This window comes from Anthonomus grandis, chromosome 2 (genome assembly GCF_022605725.1).
Source record: "Anthonomus grandis grandis chromosome 2, icAntGran1.3, whole genome shotgun sequence".
Lineage (NCBI taxonomy): Eukaryota > Metazoa > Arthropoda > Insecta > Coleoptera > Curculionidae > Anthonomus > Anthonomus grandis.
Window position 1 is genome coordinate 33,983,965 of NC_065547.1, and position 19,226 is coordinate 34,003,190.

General features: G+C 34.0%; 1 protein-coding gene across 4 annotated transcripts in view; it reads right to left on the reverse strand.

Moving 5' to 3' along the window:
- LOC126733496 (ephrin-A4) overlaps positions 1-19,226 on the reverse strand; it is a 935,043-nt gene that overhangs the window by 286,265 nt on the left and 629,552 nt on the right. The window lies entirely within an intron of this gene.

Below are 19,226 nucleotides of genomic sequence, written 5' to 3' on the forward strand. Positions count from 1 at the left end.
TTCCTGCAATAAGGCTTTCACATTGGAAAGTTTTTGTTAGAATTCATAGAAATTTACTTGAATATGGATCCTTCGAATGTGCCCGAGGGCAAGACCAATTGCAAGTTATGGTTATGGGGAAGTACTGAATTTAATTGAAGAAAACCCTCAAATATTATTGAGAATCTTAGAAGAGATTACCAATATCCCAAAGTCAAATGTAAGTAAAATTAAATATGATAAATAAATAATTAACTACCTAATTTGTTATCCAAAAAATTAAATTTAAAGTACTTATAACTGAAAATTGAGATTGGTGTGAATAGTGTTGTTATTAATTATTATTGTCGGATCGCATTAAATTCATTTCAAAATACTCTAATTACTATTATTATTATTATTTACTTTATTTACTTGCATAAGTCTTATCACAAACATCAAACAACCCAAAACAAATCCTTTTGATGACTAACTGGAATGTTTAGTGGCTTACTAAGGTTTTTGCTTATTTCCTATGCAATTTAAAATATTTAAAAATAATTTCAGATTGGACGAATGACTAAGATGTTAGGATACCATCCTTTGCATTATAAAAGGGTTTAGGAGTTAGAAGAAGAAGATTTTCCAGCTCGAGTAGACTTTTGTCATTGGATTTTAAATCACCCAAATCTTCGTCAAAAAATTTTGTGGTTTTTTTTTTTCTAGGAGTAAGGGCTTTAACTGCCGTAATACTCATTTTTGGAGCATCGAGAATCCGAGAGTAGTTCGACGAACTAACTTTCAGCATAGATTTTCCTTTAACGTATGGGCGGGTTTGATAGGAGATAAATTGATAGGCCCAATTATTTTGACACACAGCTTAACTGGTCGTCATTATTTAAATTTTCTTCAAAACAATCTCAGAGATTTACTGGACGATGTTCCCATAGAAACTCGGCTGGAAATGATTTTTAAGCACGATGGGGCACCAGCTCACTACAGCCGACAGGTGAGAAACTGGCTGGACAATAATTTTACAGGCAGATGAATAGGCCGAGGAGGTCCAATAAACTGGCCTGCACGATCGCCCGACCTTAATCCTCTTATCTTTGGGGTAATATGTGCAATATTATTTATGCCACCGAAGTTGATACTCCAGAAGAGCTTCAGAGGCGAATTCTCGCAGCTGCAGGCTAAATAAGAGAAAACCGATTTGAAATTCTTAGATCCACCCAAAACATTCAAAAAAGATCCAGGTTATGCGTTCAGGAAAACGGAAACTTGTTTGAACATTTGCCTCAAATAAATTAGTATTTTTATCTGCTTGCAATTTTATTTGTCAATTTACTTTTGAAGCGTGCTATTGAGTTTTAATAAAAATTGTTATTAATAATACTATGCAGCGTTATTTTTAAATCGTTTTTCTCGAAAATGGTAATTCCTAGCGTTATTGACCAAGAGGTACTTTTTTACGTAAAAAGCTTTAAATTTTTAAAATTTAAAGAAAAAAAAACAAAAATTTTGCAATCAATTTTTTTTAAGTATTTTTTTAGGCTCACCCCCTAAATGATACGCGCCTGACTAAATAATGAAAATTATGAAATGACAACTAAATTCAGCATGTCAAAATTGGGAGAATACCAAAATTTAAAATTTTTATATTTACCCGTTTCGAAAATAAGTGGAAAAAAACATCTTCAGGTGCCTCCTTTAAAAGGGGCGTTTGCCGATATATGTTTATAGGAAAAAGTGAGGTTATTTTTGACCAAAGAATACAGGGTTCGCGTTTCGTCCACTAATTTTGGGACACCCTGTATATTTATTAATAATAGATTATGCTTTAAACTATAAATAATATTACCGTATATGCACTCCTTATATGTTTATTTTAACGTAGTTCATTAGAGTAAATGTACCTATCTAATAAGAAGCATGATTATGGAAATTAAATATTTAATAATTATTATAGATTTTATGATAACAGTATCATGTTATAACAGTATTGGTATTTACTTGTGAAAAAATCGACTTGAATCGCCTTTTTTCTATGGTGCGGCACAAGTTTTTACTATCGTAACAGTTCGCAAAAACACTCGAATGAAACCTTTTTCCGTTTTCAACCAAAAACCAAAGAAAACACGCAAAAATTCATAAATGCCGAATGTGAACATAAATCCAATTGACAACATGACAGTTTATGCTTGCGGTGTTGCCATTCCAATTTTTTTAGAAGTGGTTTTAGGAATAAGAATGATAATAATTTCTTTTTGTACTTTGAATGAAATATATATCTATTTATACTTTTTATTTTTAATCCAAAATCTAACACCAGTAAGTAAAATTATCATTATTATATGCGTTGATATATAGCTGAAAATGTCCTCTTTTGAAAATGTGTGTAAACTTGACAATAGAGAATCGATGAATATGTTTGTACACAAAACACCCTTCTTGCCCCTGTACACATGTTGAACTCAAACAAAGTTGTTATTTAGTAATTCTAGTCTTTCAATGTTCTAAGGAGAGATCATTGAGCTTATTGCAAATTAGGTCATTGTACACTTTAGATTTTTAGATAAGAACCTTGAAAGAGCAACTGTTTTGGTATACTCATAAAGTTATAAGTAAGTGATATATTGCTAAATCTAATGGGCCACTTGTGTGTGGTATATCGAAAGGAGAGTCTATTATTCCGATATGAAGGCATTGGTTTTTTCCAGCAGGTATACAAAACCAGTGAAATGTAGGGTTGGGCGATCTTGAATATTGCGCCAACCAAGCTCTGAAAGTGCAGTGGTCTCGCGCCCTACGATTATACATACAGGGATCTCAAAAATCAACCATAAGCCGAAAAGGGACAATGGACTAAGTACTCAGGGATTCAAACAAAGGGTCTTAATTAATGACAGGATGGGACATTTAGGACAGTTAGTTAAAGTTGGGAAATGATGGTCAAAAGACATAATTTTCAACACAAGCAAAAATTTGATAATTTCTTAAAAATGTGAACAGTTTTGTAATTTATCGAAGGATTATTAGGGGTTATTCTCCACCAGATTCCGATCTACAAAAGTCATTCATTCATTTTGATGTAAAATCTATAGTTTTCAAGAAATTTCACTTAAATTAAGTTATAAGTTGCTGGCTTAAGTTTCATTTAATTAGATTTGCAAATTTATCTAAATAACTCGTTTTCTAATAGTAATTTGAAAGTTTCTGTAGAACTCAACCAGATTTCGATATAGAAAAGTCATTATTAGAATTTTTTTGTAAAATCAATATTCTTCGAGATACATTACCTAAATGGCGACGTTAGAAGCATGCTGAGATTGCATTTGATTAGATTCGCAAATTTATCCAAATGAAAATTCCTGAGTTCTAATTTTTATAGGAATTAACATTACCGGTCAGATTTCAACTTAAAAAATACTTTCTACAATATTTTTAAATCAAAATTTTTCGAGATACTTTAACTAAATGGAATAATCAGTTGTTACCTTATGATGCATTTAATTAGGCGCTGACTTTTATCTAAATAACTTCGTCGCCTTCCACACAGAGTGTCGTAAGTGTCATTTTGTAAATTTTATAGTAGAGCGAAAAAACGAAAATAGGTGTAATGTTTTCCAGACATACTAAGAAATTGTCTAGAGTGAAGTTTTAATTTTGATACATGTAAAAGTATGTTTTACGAGTAAGGTTATTTCGTACAAAAGTTGTGGAAAAAGTCTTTAGTTTTCCAGATTTTTCAAAAAATTACCACTTGCGTCAGTTTGTGTGATTTTTTTTTCGACTTTTTCCAGATAGGACAGTTGACAACAAAACTCTTTGACATAATAATATGATGTATTTTAACTAAATAGCTTGATTATAAACCAGAAAAACTAAAACTACGAAACAAACAGCAGAAAGAAAAGAAAATTTAGTATTTCAAATACAAACTAATTTTCGTGAGGCAGATTGTAGTAAAAGTTTTGAAATTCGGGAAGCCTTATAACAGGAGTATCCCCTTTACATAGCGAAGTAAGATCGTCGTATTTTTGCTTTGTTATCTTTAATGCAGCACTGTTCAAATTACCAACTTTAATATCACCTACTTTGGTCTCCAATCGCTTTAATTCTATAAAGTCATACCTTGAGTCAAAGTGGCTATATTTAAAAAAATATCTTCGTAGGTTCTTTTTTGTCCACCCTTAGCTCCATAACATCGGTCCAATTAATTTTTTTTCCTTCATGACTTATACGGACTGTCAAAATTCGTAATAATTTTGAGACACCCTTAAAATCTAGAAAGTCATTCCAACCCATTGGCATGACTTTGTAGGGATTTTTTCGTCTGGCAAGTTCGAATATAAGATGAAGTTGGCTAGGAACAAAAATATCACCAACTTGAGAAAGAGCTGTACTTATTGCGTTGCGCTGAATATCCCTCGTTTTGTCCATGATTGGTTTCGAAAAAACGTAGAGATATGGTTTCGATTTCCTTAAATTTCTGAGCTGAATACAACATCATTGCGGCCATAATCGAGTTTTTATTCTGACCAAAACATCCATCTGAAAATAGAACTACAGATGTTATACCTTGTGCTGCATAATATTCGATGCTCCTAAAGACACAACTAGATATTTCTGAGGCCCCCCTTTTACTGATTGACTCGTTCCAAGGAAAACATAGACACTCTTTAGTAGCTGTTGTTATAGAACGTAAAATTAAAATTGGACAGGCGACTTGCGCTTAAAAAATTGCGCTTTCACGAGTCATTGGCAAATAGATCACCTGTTGCAAATCAAAAACCGCACATAAAATAGATTTATCCTTGTACAATTGAACTTTGGATTCTTCTTTAAGTTCTCTTACTTTCACCTTCTCTAGAGTGTTTTTCATATCTGTCTTTTAATTTTCTTTTTATTTCATCATCTTCTTGCTTGTACGTTACGCACAAAGAACACATATCCTTCTTTGGGTGAAAAAATTAAAGGTTTTTTGTTACAAAAACCCTCCGGTATGGAGAAAAACTGGGCTTTGATTCTAATGTTGTCTGCTCTAATTTTACAATAATGTGACTCAACTTTGGAAAACCTATCAATATGTTGCGAAATTTTCTCTTTTACTTTATGTTCTTCTTTAATTTTTGCTTGACTCCTATGCCTTCCGCCTCGTTTATCTTTTTCAAGAATGCCCGATTCACTAAGTTTTCCTAATGCAGTTCTACAAGTCCGGTCTGATATATCAAACGTGCTTAAAAATAGTTTCTTGCAAAAAATCTTTCTTTGCCCTTCTACTGTCAGATAGTAAGTTAAGTGTAAGTTCTTCGACAGTGTTCCTTCTTGCTAGTTTTCCTGGCTGTTTCCATTTTTTCAATGTGGCGGATCAAACAATCTTGTTGCCTTGTAATATCGCCCAAGGCATAATACTGACTGAATATCACTTCTCGATGTTCATCACTTACTTTACTGCAAAGCTTGCCACTTTTTCTACAAGACTCGCCATTGCATCTATTTTTAAGCCTTCTGGCTGGAATAATTTTTTTAGTCACAGGGTTTTTAAATTCCTATCCCAACTTTCGCGGTTTCTTGGCTTCATGATATTGATTGAGGCGTTTCTGTTTTTTTGCTTCAACATTTTCTTTCTCACCACCGTCAACTGTGTAGTTTTCAGGCTTTTCAATAGTGGAAGTAATAATGGGGTCATTTATTAATTCACCCTGGTTTGTGCCTTAATCTTCGGCAGTGACGTGTATCCAGTTTTGTTTACGACAACAATGCTTTACATCTGCCATAAAATCAGTCCAGCACACAAATTTTTACAAATTTCACAGGAGCTAAAAACTTCATTTTTGATATCTACGCACTTCACATTGTTCAAAAGGTGGGTCGGCGTCTTAGTCATAATATGGGGAAGGTGGAGACGACAAGATCCCTTCGTAAACATCGAGCAGGTTAGAGGTTCTGTTTTCGGCCACTTCTTCATTGACTTCTATCAACGTGGGATTATTTTTTTGAACTAAACGTTCTCGGAGTAGACTAAGTAAAAGATCGTCATCAGAAGAGATTTCGATGCAGTGGGAATGATGTTCGGTTGTCACTTTTTTGTCTGAGTCACTTAATAAGATATCTTCTTCAACATCAATTACCTCTCCAAAGTACCATTTACGCTTGAAACACATTTTTACTCTTGATCCTACTATAATTCTATCACCATCTATTAAACACAGTTCACTTTTTCGAACATTTTTTGTTCCATCTTTCCATAAAACTAAGGCATCCTGCAAGGTTTAAATCTAAAAAATAGAAATGAAGCCTGAAGTAATTTGTCTATAAAAGCGAAAGTATGCAGACAAATTAAGTTAAACTGAACTTAAAAATCCATAATTCTTACCTTTTTATGTATATTATTATATTCCATAACTAAGTTATTAACTTTTGATTATTAACAGTGAAAACTACTAACGGTACGATACAGTGTTTTATAGGTTATGTTCAAAAACAATAACAAACCACCACGTAAACCGTCAGTTACGTCAACGTTCTCGAAAGCGACAACGAAAATATTTCACACAAACTGACCTAACTGCACATACGACACTTTGTGGGATTTGATACTGCTTTAAGAAGCATTTCTTACAAATGGTCGTAAATTAAGTTACGTCTGTTTGTGTGATTCAAAAACGAAATTTTGTCAGATACGCCATTTGTTTTGTTTGCTATAGCGTAGGAGTTTTCGCCAGAGAACAAACGGCAAGTCGAAGTAAGCTTGGGGGCGGCGTAACTAATTTTTTTAAATATTTGTTAGTTACGACACTCTGTGTGGAAGACGACGACTTGTTTCCTACTAGTTCTTGTTCTAGGAAATGTTTGTAAAAGTCAATGTTGTTGACCAGATTCCGATCTGCAAAAGTCCAGATTTTAATTTACAAAATCAATGTTTTCGAGATATTTCACCTAAATGGAGTCACGACTTGCTGACTCATACATTTATCCAAATACCTCGTTTCCTACTACGTATCCCTAAGGTCTTGTGTGTAGAAATCAAAGTTGTTGACCAGATTATGATCTACAAAACTCATTCTTACAATTTTTTTGTAAAGTCAATGTTTTTCGTGATATTTCACCTGAATGGAGTCATCATTTTCTAGGTTAAGTTGCATTTGGTTTTGGTCCAACATTGATCCACATAACTTGTTCCCTACTAGTTCATCATCATTTATTCATGTTAATACCTTAGATGCAATTACACGCGTCATAAAAAGGTATATACTATTATATAAATAATAGAATAAAACATAATAAATAATTACAAATAATAAAATAGAATATGAAAAACACACTTGTACTTAACAAGTGAAATACTTGCACTTCACTTATTAAAAAATTTAATCAGAAAACTAACTTAAGTTAAAACTACACAAGATTACAGATGAAAGTTTACATTTGCTATATAAAATTTGTAACCTTTATTAAATATTTAAGAAAGTCTTCAATACTTTAGAAAGTATCTTTAATAAGGAATCTCTTGCAGTTTTGTTTAATAACTTGTGAGTAAAAAACAAATTTTTATTTGGAATTTTATTTAAATAGCCAAAAATTCTGCATTCTTTTGGCACCTTCCCAATCTATAGAAAAGCAGAACCAGGCCATACCTATTTCTAGTTTGGTACTCATGTAAATCAGAGGGTGATAGAAATTTAGAAATATTCCTTAATTTCAGAATATAGCCTGATGAAAAATTTGTTTACTGTAAGTGCTTGTTGACAATCCTCTCCGTAGGATAGATCAGCCATTAATCTAATAGCCCTTGGCAGTAACCCAAAACTTCTGGCAGTGGTACACTACCCTAAATGACAATACGATATGTCCTAACAGAATTGAAAAGAGCATACTAGGATGTAAGCATTACACGTTCTAACATACAACACAACACAAAGACTGCAGGTATGTAAATGAAAATTCGTCTTAATTGACTTATCGTGTGTATCCCATGTTAGTTTAGGGTCAAGGTAAGTTTCAAGGAATCTTACTTTAGGAGAGTTTACAAGTTTTTGGATGTCATGGAGAGAAGAAAATCATTTGTCATCTGCAAAGAGGATGTACCGTAAAACGAGGCTACTTTGGCACACGGGGTAACTTTGGCAGAGCGTGCGCGCCTTTGTTTATATTAGGCTTGTTTGTCTAGTTTTAATATTCAGTGTCCGAGAGTTGTTCAGACAGGTCGGTATGTTCCGCGGCGCGAAATATGGTGCGAAATTATAATAGGTTGCCTGGATCGGGGTTACCTGGACCTATAAAAACTACACGGAACAAAATTTAGCGAATGCATTGCAAGCTGTTAGGGAAGGGAGGATGTCACAAGTACGAGCTTCCAAAACATGGAAAATACCTAGAGGCACTCTTCAGAATAAGCTGTTTGCGAAACATGAGGGTCGTGTAGGTCACCCCACCATCCTTACCCAACAGGAGGAGAGGCTAATTTCAGAGACCATCAACCAGGTAGCAGATTGGGGTTTTCCCGTTACTGTTAGTGACGCCGGAGAAATCGTGCAAAAATATGTTACAAAACAAGGCAGAAATATTCCTGGATGGCCCAACAATAGACCAGGACTCGACTTTATTGAAAAACTTATTACCAGAAATAATATTAGCATTCGATTGGCATCTAATATTAAGCGTGCACGTGCTTCGGTTGGGCGCGCCGGTATAATGGAGTTTTTCGATAACATTAAACCTGTTCTGGAGTCCATTTCTGCGAAACAAGTGTTTAACTATGATGAGACTAATTTCACAGACGATCCCGGGGCCAAAAAAGTTTTAGTTCGTAGGGGTATTAAAAGGGTATAAAGGGTTCAAGAACATTCGCGTTCAGCAATAAGTGTAATGGTCTGCGGAAGCGCAAATGGAATCCTACTACCACCAATGGTAGTCTATAAAGCCAACAACATTTACGAAAATTGGACTGTTGGTGGCCCTCTTGGGGCAGTTTATGATAACAGCAGCAGTGGATGGTTCGATATGAATCTCTTTGAGGTATGGTTTTTTAAACTGTTGCTACCCCACGTCAAAGAAAATTGTAATGGTGAATCAGTTGTTCTTTTAGGTGATAACCTAGCCTCATATTTTTCTCCAACCGTGGTAAAGGCTGCTAAAGAAAATAATATTAATATGGCTCCTTTACCCCCCAATTCAACTCACTTTATGCAGCCTTTGGACGTGGCTTTCTTTGCTCCCATGAAAAAGAAATGGAGGGCTATTTTAGACGATTGGAGAAAGACCAGTCACGTAAAAGGCACTCTGCCTAAAGAACACTTTCCGAATCTTCTGGATCGCTTGTGGAGATCTCTACAGGAAAGAGTAGAAGACAATTTAAAATCCGTATTTCGTGCCACCGGAATTTGTCCATATGATCCGCAGTAGCCTTTATCCAAATTGCCAAAAACTCCAATTGATGCATCTACGTGAGTGATATTTTGAATGATAGTTTATTAAAGTTTCTTCAGGAGACACGTGGACAATCAAGCACTAACCCTAAACGAAAGTGGGGACGAACAATTATTCCCGGCAAAGAAGTCGATTGTGAAGAAACTAAAGAGGAGCAAGACAAGGAAAAACTAAAGGAAAATGAAAATAATGACAAAAAGAAGATTGCAAGAAAAGGGAAAAGCAAAAATTTTTAAAAAATCGACATTAAAAGATGCCAATCTACCATCTTCCTTAAATACCCACAATGAAGACGAATGCGGAATTTGTGCTGCTTATTGGTCTGGTTATACTGGACCAGACTGGATTCTATGCAATGGTTGTTTTAAATGGATCTGTGGTATTTGTAACGAGGGATCCAAAGAAAAATATTATACCTGTGAGGTATGTCATGATTAGTATTTTTTGTTAGTTTTTAAGTGTTTTGTTTATTTTGTTTAAGAATATAGAAATTTCATTAAAAATATTGAATGTTTTATTTAAAAATTTAAAAAAAAACCTAATTTGGTGCCAAAGTAACCCCAGGATGGGCTTACATTATGTTTATTCACATTTCCGTTTGGGTGCCAATCTAACCCCAAACACGGGGCTACTTTGGCACCCATCTTTTTAATTTTTTTTTCGAAAACGATTTATTGTAAAAACCCTATTTTAAGGCAGGTTATAAGTATGACCCGTATTGTTACTCTTGATTTTTTTCAAGTTGATTCGATTATAAATGCAGCGCGTAGAATCAAAAATGCCTCAAAACCTGCATAAAGTAGCCCCGTTTTTAACAGATTTCAAGTAATTTTACTCCAATAAGCAAATTGAGTCAGTACAGCTTATAATATTCAAATGAAACGTATTCCCACTATATGTCAAAAATCTTCAAAACCATAACAAATAATTTAATAAATCAAATGACATCGTAATGGCCATAAAAGGTGGTTTAAATTCAAAACAATCGCGCCCTAATTATAAACCAGAGACCGCGAAACAATCGACCCGTAAAATAAACTGGAGCGGTTCAGAAGGAAACCGCAAATTGGCAAATTATGGGATCTGTTGGGCGGATTCTCTAGACATCCTGTATAAAAGGGCGTTATCGTTTGATTCCCATATATTCATTAAAAAAAAAAAGCTTTAATTTACTCGCAATTGGGTTAAAGCAACACGTTATGCAAATGGGCAAAAAAACAATCTACGGCGAAACGGAGCTTCGAAGGAGGGCGGCAAAAACGCCGCCCCCAGATTGATTCTACTATCTCGGTAATTATGTTGGCCCTTTGCCCTCGGTTATCGATTTTAGCTAAATCTTACTTTGCCGGCCGCCCTTTCCAGGGAAATATGGTATTTGGCACTTGATTAATAGTTGGGGGATTTCATTCCTATGAGCAAATATCGTTTTGGCTATTAAAGGGACGATCTTAATTGATTTTTAGGTCAAAAGTTTTACTTTGAGCTTATTGCGAGGGTCTCTATTTCCTAAAAACTTACTTTTAAGAATTAAAAATATTTTGGGACTCAACATTGTTCTATTAGAGGTAATTTTTTGGTGTTTTCTTAGAACAGTGATAGACTAGAATCAGTAAAAAAAAACTTTATTTGAGTTTAAGTTGTGCTTAGGAGCAAGTTTTGTTTACAAAAAAATTACCAATTCTCAGTTGTCAAGTTTAAACACATTTTCAATACAGGAAATTTTAAGCTGTGGCGTGTGTCCACCTACAAAGTTTCCGTCCCTATAAAATTTTTGCTCTTTCACCGATTTTCAAAAAAAAATTGTTTGATAGAACTCGACAAACGCTTTTTGGGCATATACTAAATTAGTTCCAGTGTCGTACTTACGAGTAGTTATGAGGCTTCAAAAGGAGTCAAATTTCAGAAGAACATGTTTGAAAGGAAATTTTTTTAGAAAAAAAAATTTAATGGAATAATAGTCAGCATCACTAAAAACTCCCCTGTACGAATTTTGATCCATCTAATGTGGATTGGTAGTGGCCTAATAAAATAGTATTAATTTTAATAAATCGTTAATTAGACCCATTTATCGGGTCATTCTGTATTAGGTATCGTTGGTTTTTTTGTTTAAAACACCTACTCAGAAATTTATTAACACCTTCATTGGAACATCAAACGTACAGGAAAGCTCAATAACTGCTCAGTAACTACAAAATAAATGGTCTTAAGGTCGGTAATAATGTCGAATTCTTCGACGATTATTGCATACAACTTGTCGCAACTCTTCTGGCATTATGCTCCTACAAGCTGCAGTAATGGCATCGCAAAGTTCTTCTCATATTTGAGGTCTATTGACGTATACTTTATTTCTTAAGGTACCCCATAAATAAAAATCGAGCTGTGCGAGGTCCGGGAACCGCGGCTGCCAAGAACCACAGGACTTTTTTTCCGATACAGTTTTGAGGGTTGATTGAGCTTGATTGAGCCAATTTCGGAAACTTCAGTCCTTCCATTCAAATGTTTTAAATCAAAAAAATCCTTAAAACTTAGCTCCTTAACTTGAAAAGGCTTAATAGATAGATAAATAATATATAGATATAATAGATAATAAAGGAACCACTTTTTTTTGCAGTTCGAATTAAAGGTATGTACTCGTTCGTCGTCGTCGTACAAAGTAGATACATTGGACTTAATTTTAAGTAGCGCTTTACTTACCGTTCTATTACGGATGTGCACAATCCCCCTCATTTTGCGTATGTCCCACTACAAGGAATTTATGGCATATGGATCTAACATTGGGATACTTTCTTAGAGCATACATACAGTGCATCCTAAAAGTTATGTCTAAATTCATTAAAAATTCAGGGGTGTGTTCGAAAAAAAAAATGCTCGGACCCGTCAATTTTTATTTCAAGTTGCGCATTTTTGTACGTGAAGTTTCTATATACAGGGTTGCTCAAAAATAAATTACGACCATCAACTTATTTTTTTCAAATGATAGCTCCTTTTTTTATTTCATTTTTGAATTTCGCGTGGAATTCTACGTATGTTTCATGCATCATGTCCTATACCTAAAGTCAACAGTTATCGAAAAAAAGACGACCAAACATCTATTATTGAAGTTAGTCACCTTATCTCTGATAATTTTTATACAGAGCAAAATTCCATTCATTCGTGTCTTTTTATTGTTGGCTGGTGACCGTGTATTTTCATAGAAACTGTATGACAGTTGTACGCCAAACAGATATTGTCAAGTGTGAAGTGTACGAGCAAAGTTGTGGTTATCACAATGGTAAAGTTAACGGAACAAGAAAAAATTGAAATTTTGTGCATGGTTGGGTTTGGTGGACACGTACTCAAAACGAAGCTGCTCAATTATTCAATGAAATCCATCGTCCTCCGATATGTCAAAAGGTGCCAAGTAAAATAGAGGCTAAATTTAGAGAATTCGGTCATGTTAGAGATTTGCCGAAATCTGGAAAAATGAACAACTTGACGTTTTGCTTTCTTTGGAAGAAAATCCATGCACTTCTCTGTCGCAGATTGGGGCAAATTTACACCTGGCGAAATCTATAATTCACCGAATAGTTAAAAAGCACAAATATCACCCCTATTCCTGTGCAAGAGTTATTTGATGACGATTTCGATAGGCGAAATAAGTTTTGTGAACGCTTACAAAACGTGTGCAATCTAAATAATAATTTAGTAATAAATATTATTTTTTCCGATGAAGCCATGTTCTGTTTAAATGCTAGTGTGAACAGACAAAATTGTCGATATTGGGCAACAGAAAATCCGCATTGGATGATGGAGGTAAACACCCAAACTTCACGTACAAAAATGCGCAACTTGAAATAAAAATCGACGGGTCCGAGCGTTTTTTTTTCGAACACACCCCTGAATTTAAAATTGAATTTAGACATAACTTTTGGGATGCACTGTATACATAGAAATTATATACTTGTTTTTTTGCTGGCCAGCGCAACGTTCTTCCACAAAATTAGGGCCAAACGAACAGTCTCTCTTGCAAATTAAGTAAGAACTGTCGTTCTTCCGTATAACCGATCAGTTAATCTGATGAAGTGTAAAACGACACTTGTGGCGTTTATGAATTGTTTTTATAATTTATCTACAAAATGCAGTTTTTTGAGTTACGACGTTCTTCTATAAAACGGAGCGATATGTCTATTAATTTTAGCAACCGTATTGTGGTTCATTTGTGCTCCAGGATGTAGCCGATTGAATTTATTAGCATCCTCGCGGAAACTACGATTGCCACCTTCTACCTATCATATGATTTCAATTTTTTGATGTAAAGAATAACCAGGCATTATTGTAACAAAATTTATGACAGAATTACACGCAGCAAATTATTTAAAAAGAATACTGTCTTTTACATGTTACTACCTAGTTGTCAGATTTCAAGTTTGTCAAACAAAGGGTATTATATCTAATGGGTCTAATTACCGAGTTTTATTAGAATTAATACCGTTTTATTCGGACACTAAAGGGGTAAAAGTTTGTCCAGGGAGCCATTTTTTTTCAAGCCGATCTTTTCACAAGTAAATACAGATGCTTCTATATTAATGTCAAATCAAAGGAGAGCCGTAATCATAAACGTAGAATTAGGGGATCATAGAAATAAACCTACATAAAAACTTGAATATAATCTTGGTGTTTGAGCAACTTAGCGCCCAACGATTTTCCGAAAAATTTTTAGTTTAATGTAAAGGGTGCGGTTCTATAGACCTATTTGAAATAAAAAAATTTTGGATTTAACATATTTTGTACCAAGAAATCAAAAAAACTTCTTACTAAATGCCGTCATTTTCAAAACATTGCCATGCGAACACTCTCCGTTGTGTCAATTTTTTAGAAGGATCTTCGGCAGTGTTATCATACTCGACAAAATTTCATAAAATTTAGACAAAAGTCGGTAGGCAACAAAGCTAGTGATAAATAAAGAGATTTAGGAAATGCGTATCTATGCACCCAATGGTCAATGATCATCTGCATTTCTGATTGGTAATAGGCCGTTCTGAGGACCATGATTATCGGACTCCGCCGAAGAGACCGACTAAACTCTTTTCCTCTATTGGTCTCCAGCTGCCTATCCTGGCACCATTTTAAAGAAAATATCAACTATCGAGACAAGCTCTTACTTTCTTCCGTTAGTGTCCGATGTCTCTTTTCAGGTCTTTCTCCACTCTTTTCTTTTTTCTCTCCCATCGCAACCATTATCTCGGCATAACGTCAAAAAGATTTTCTTTTGTGAGTCTGCGCGCTACATCGATTTGAGCCTTCTGCCTGATTGCTTGCTGAACAGCATGTGTTCTCGAGAATCTTCAGTTGCATCTCCATAGATGCAGGCGGGAGAATTTACCTTCTTAGAACGGTATGGTCCCAAAACATCCATGGCCCGAAATGGACAAAAATTGAGTTATAGCACAGTTGACCTCTCCGAAATTTCGGTCTACCCACGAGCGGACGTCCGGGATGATTTTCTTCATCTATTTAGCATCGTTGGCATCAGATGTCTATTGCTGTTGCCACCCGTTTACGGTCCTTTTTCTCTCTGACTCTCTGACTATTTTTTTGGTTTTGCTTTATTTGAAAGTTCGTTTTCTTTTGGCCAGACTTCAGCATAGGGCGCCTTCCTACACTGGTGCTGCATAGACCAAAATCGATTGGAGAGCCATTGTAAAACTTTCCTTGGATGGACCGCCGATATGTGGAGGGATATATTAGACGGATTTGCTGACTTTGTCGGACTTTTTGATGTGGATAGAGAAATTAGTACAGTATTGTAACATTACTCCTAGATATTTCAGCGACTTTTCTGGTTTTATGCGGTGTGCTTCAAAACGATATTCAATGCTCATTCGGTTCTTATAACTCCATCAAAATACAACGGAACGTTTTTTCAGGTGCTACTTCCAGGCGGTTTTTACACATCCATTGGAGGATATTAAAGAAAGCAATGTTTCCCTGGAGGACGTTTTTAATTTTTCATTTCAAGTTTTCATTTCAATGAACTTACTGTTTAAAAGAACAGCAAGGTCGTCGATGTAGCACACTAACTCTATCTCTTCGTCGTTGCATACTTCCATCATATCGTCGTAGAGAATGTTTTAGAGTGTTAGACCAAGAATTGATTGGGAGAACACTTCCAGTAATCTCGCAATTGGATTTGATATCAACGAGAATGGACCGGTTTTCCAAGTAAGATTTAAGGACTTCTAGAAGATAGGTGGGCGTTTTATATTTTAATGGCTGCTGAATGATTGGAGCTCAGTTTGAGGTATTTAATACATTTTTTACGTCGAGGCATATGACGCTGGTGATATGGTCAGTATTTGCATGGATGGTATACGGCAATTTGGTAAACAGTTTTAAAAAATATTGCGGAGGGTTGTTGGGTGGGGTCAGAAATAAAACAGAAACCTGTTTACCTTTACTTTGTTACTTTACTGTTTACTTTTTAGGATGACTTAATATAAGTCGAAACGTCGACATTTAGGTAAACAAGTTTCTGTTTTATTTCTGACCCCACCCAACAACCCTCCGCAATATTAAAGATATTGGGTAACAAACAGGAAACTGAAAAAAAAAATTTAAAAAATGGTTGAGTTTTTAATTATTATATTTTATTTGCTTACCTTAGGAATAAATTAAAAATATTTTAGATGTAACATTGATTAGTTCTGATAATACCTTAATATATTTTCAATATTTGTGTCCTTAAGTAAATAGAAAAATAGGAAAATCATCATCCCAATACAACATTAAGTTTCGTTTTTCTTTTTTTAAAAAATGGCTCATGTATTTTTTTGTATTAATATAAAAGATTTAAGGTAAGCTTCCTAAACATACCAAATCAATCTAAAGATCGTGTCATACATTGCTCAATCACCTACAATCTGTATGTTTTTAAATTCAATTATTTTTTTGAAAATACTTATCTATTAATAGGCTATAAAGAATAAACATCTCGAGTTTCGTCCATGGTTTTATTAACAAGACTGATTTTGTGTTTTTTTTTGTTGTCTTGGCACAAAAATGGCATAATAAAATAATAAAAAAAATATCTTAAAACATAAATTATTAAAAAATTATAATAATTATAAAATATTTTATTTCATGTAAATATTTTTTAACGACGTCACTGGTAAAGATTCCTTATGTCGATATTATCAACAGTGCATTCGAGCGGTGTTGCGATATTGTTGTCCTTTTCTCTAATCTACGTTATCTAGATTCATTTAACTTTAAATAATGCCTTTATTGAGTATCTTAAATTATGGTATTTTATTTAAAAAAATGCTTGATATTTTGATTAAATAGAAACGATAGTATTGATTTTATACCTGTCAAAATAAGGCATACATTTTTATGATATTATAAAGTATTTTTTTGTCATTTCCACAGAAGCACTTGGCATCATTGCAGTAGAGATGTTCCAAGCAATCAAACTGTCCATCGTTCCAAGGCAATGCTAATTCTAGCCTTTCAATTTTCTAAGGTTATAATTTTGCAAATAATAATTGTTTCTGCAAAATTATAAGATATACTTAGTAAAAACATTTTTCAACTCATTTTTCTCAACTAATTCACTGATACAATCAGATTTTTGCTGCTATTAACGGTCCGTTCATAACTAAGAGAACGATCTGGAACCTGAAGCTATAAACGTTTAAAGCCTTTTCATTGCCGTCGGATGCTGCACAGCCCATCTTTTCCCAAGATTTCCAAAAGATCGAAGATAAAAAAAAAAGTAAATGGACCGAGTTTAAAATAAATTAATTACCAAAAAGCCCGATTAATAATTACGTAACCGGTAACCGTATGTTGTAATAACAGCTCAAAAACAGACACGTTATACTTTTACCGTTTGATTGGCATAAACGTGATTGATATCGGCGAGAGTATTAATTTTAAATGAGTCGAAATTCGATTACGGAACGCGGCGTATATTGAGTCAATGTCAAAACAATTTCGGTAGGTCTAAATTTGTTTTGTTAGTAAAGAGCAAAATTAATAAAAGTACAATATAACTGTGCCCCGTTAACGTCGTTAAGCTGACACGAGGAAAATTCCGTTTTTCTCTATTCATACACACAACAAACATTTTAAACGGCAACATAAATGGTAAATAGGATTTGCCCTTTGGCAATTGCATATTTGTAACTTAATTTAATCATATTAATATCTATGGAGATTTAAGAGGAATTTCTTGGTATCTATTGCTTTCAAATGGTAATGAATTTATGGAATTTGTGTAAAGGGGATTTATTGACTCCTTAAGGCAGAATTTACTAATATATCTGGCAATTATCCAAGAGTTTTCCAGATGGCTTAGATAACAGAGTCGTCTGGTGATGTTACAAGCTAGTATGCAAATTGTAGATTTTAATAAAATATACAAAAATGGTTAAAATATATATTTATTTTGTAAAAATGATAGTTTAGAATAGATAGAAGTGCTTTCTCATGATTTTTCATTAATATCTCGGTTAATATTGATCTGATGGCGTTGAACGTTGGTATGAAAATTTTAGATTTTAATGAGATCTATTAAAATGGTTAAAATTATTTTTTTATACAAATGATACTTTTTGAAATACTTGGAACTTAGGAGACAATTTAGGTTTTGAACTTCTTTCTCAAAATCATTCCTTAATATATCGGTTGATATCTCACAACGTTGAACATTATTATGAAAATTTTGGACTTTAATGAGATCTACCAAAATGGTTAAAATGATTTTTTTCGTAAAAAGGATACGTTTCGAGATATAGCACTTAGAACTCTGGCTGAAGGCAATTTAGGTTTTGAACTGCTTTCTCAGAATCTTTCCTTAATATCTCGGTTAGAAGAACAAATCATTAAAAGTCAATTTTTTTAAATGGAAACCCTCTATTTTTATTATTTTTTCATAAATATAATTAAAAATAAGGTTAACTTTGTATAAGGTTATCTAGTCCAAAAATTGATAGTTTCCGAAATATTGGCAGTTTAAATTTGGCCTAATAGTAAGAGCCGCATGTTAACATGGCTCAAGGATTGTTGATTAGCTGGCCATGACGGTTGTCATGTCATAGTAACCGCTAGGAGCGGCAATAAGACAATGGATTATAACAGAAATGTCAGTATTGCTAGTAATTTCGTAATTTTTTAAAAACTAATATGCCGGGGCGAATAAATTATACACACGAAGATTATTTAAATTTGTTTATTATCTATGGAGAATGTAACAAAGTTTTATCGAGAACATGCGAAATATTTGCAGATAGATTCCCAGAAAAACAGAAACCATCATGTTGCGCTATTAGGCGAATAATAGAAAATTTTACAAACTGTGGCAGAGTAACAAATTATTTTAACGAATATTCAAAATTTCCTCCTTAAACTTCTAAATATTTTTCACATATGCGAGTTAGCTCGCCATAGCTTTGCGCTCTAATTGACTCTGGAGATAAACTTCAAATGCTTGTCTAACCCTTTCCATACAATCCTGCTGCGTTGTTAATGGATTGAATTAAACAATATTCTTTATTGTTCCCCAAATAAAATAATCTAGGGCAGTTAAAGCCGGAGAACCAGCAGGCCACAAAATAGGTCCGTTATTGGCAATCCACTTGTCATCAAATGATGAAGAAGGGTTCTGTGTGGTGGTGCACCATCATGTTGGTAATAAACGTTTCGGTGTTCTGCCAATAGTAAATTCATTAAATATTCTGTATCCAAGCCCCCTAGAATATTTCAATATCCTTCTCCTGTAAAAATTGATACAGCATTAAAAATTTAAATGTAGTATGAATTAAATTGATTTTGAAGTGACTTGCCATTTAGGTTTT